A 1,637-nucleotide genomic window follows, 5' to 3' on the forward strand; every position below is an offset into this window, starting at 1 on the left:
ACCCATTTCGCCTCTTGTACCCTGATCTCGCTTTTTGGTCATGACCCAGCCTTCATGACCATAGGTGAGGGTAGGAACGAAAACTGACCCGGTAGATCGAGAGCTTTGCCTTCTGGCTCAGCTCTCTTCGGGCCACAACGGTGCGATAGATTGAATGCAATACACCCACCTGCGCCCGATTCTCCGACCAATCTCCCGCTCCATTGTCCCTCACTCATGAACAAAACCCCAAGGTACTTGAACTCCTTCACTTGGGGTAAGGACTAATTCCCTACCTGGAGAAGGCATTCCATCGGTTTCCTGCTGAGAACCATGGCCTCAGATTTAGAGGTGCTGATCCTCATCCCAACCGCTTCACACTCGGGTTGCGAACCGATCCAGTGAGTGCTGAAGGTCGCAGGCCGATGATGCCATCAGGACCACATCATCTGCAAAGAGCAGCGATGAGATCCCCAGCCCACCAAACTGCAACCCCTCCCCACCCGACCACGCCTCGATATCCTGTCCATAAATATTACAAACAGGATTGGTGACAAAGCGAGCCCTGGCGGAGGCCAACCCTCACCTGAAACGAGTCCGACTTACTACCGAGAACCCGGACACAGCTCTCACTTTGGTCATACAGAGATTGGATGGCCCTGAGTAGAGACCCCTCACCCCATACTCCCGCAGCACCTCCCACAGTATCTCCCAGGGGGACCCGGTCATACGCCTTCTCCAAATCCACAAAAACACATGTAGACCGGTTGGGCATACTCCCAGGCTCCCTCCAGGATCCTTGCGAGTGAAGAGCTGGTCCGTTGTTCCACGACCAGGACGGAATCCGCATTGTTCCTCCTCAACCCGAGGTTCGACTATCGGCGAACCCCTCCTTTCCAGCACCTTGGAGTAGACTTTACCAGGGAGGCTGAGAAGTGTGATACCCCTATAATTGGCACACACCCTCTGGTCCCCCTTTTTAAAAAAGAGGAACCACCACCCCAGTCTGCCACTCCTTTGGCACCGTCCCAGACTTCCACGCAATGTTGAAGAGGCGTGTCAACCAGGACAACCCCTCCACACCCAGAGCCTTGAGCATTTCTGGACGGATCTCATCAATCCCCGGGCTTTGCCACTGTGTAGTTGTTTGACTACATCAGTGACTTCCGCCTGTGAAATCGACGACAATCCCCCATTATCCTCCAGCTCTGCCTCTAACATAGAGGGCGTATTAGTCGGATTCAGGAGTTCCTCAAAGTGCTCCTTCCACCGCCCTATTACCTCCTCAGTGGAGGTCAACAGTGTCCCATCCTTACTGTACACAGCTTGGATGGTTCCCCTTCCCCTCCTGAGGTGGCGAACAGTTTTCCAGAAACACTTTGGTGCCGACGAAAGTCCTTCTCCATGTCTTCTCCAAACTTCTCCCACACCCGCTGCTTTGCCTCTTTCACGGCAGAGGCTGCAGCCCTTCGAACCCCGCCGGTACCCTGCCCTGCAACTGCCGAGTCCTCCGAGATAACATATCCCGGAAGGACTCCTTCTTCAATCGGACGGCTTCCTGACCACTGGTGTCCACCACGGTGTTCGTGGGTTACCGCCCCTTGAGGCACCTAAGACCCTAAGACCACAGCTCCTCGCCGCAGCTTCAGCAATGGAAA

This window comes from Perca flavescens, chromosome 5 (genome assembly GCF_004354835.1).
Source record: "Perca flavescens isolate YP-PL-M2 chromosome 5, PFLA_1.0, whole genome shotgun sequence".
Lineage (NCBI taxonomy): Eukaryota > Metazoa > Chordata > Actinopteri > Perciformes > Percidae > Perca > Perca flavescens.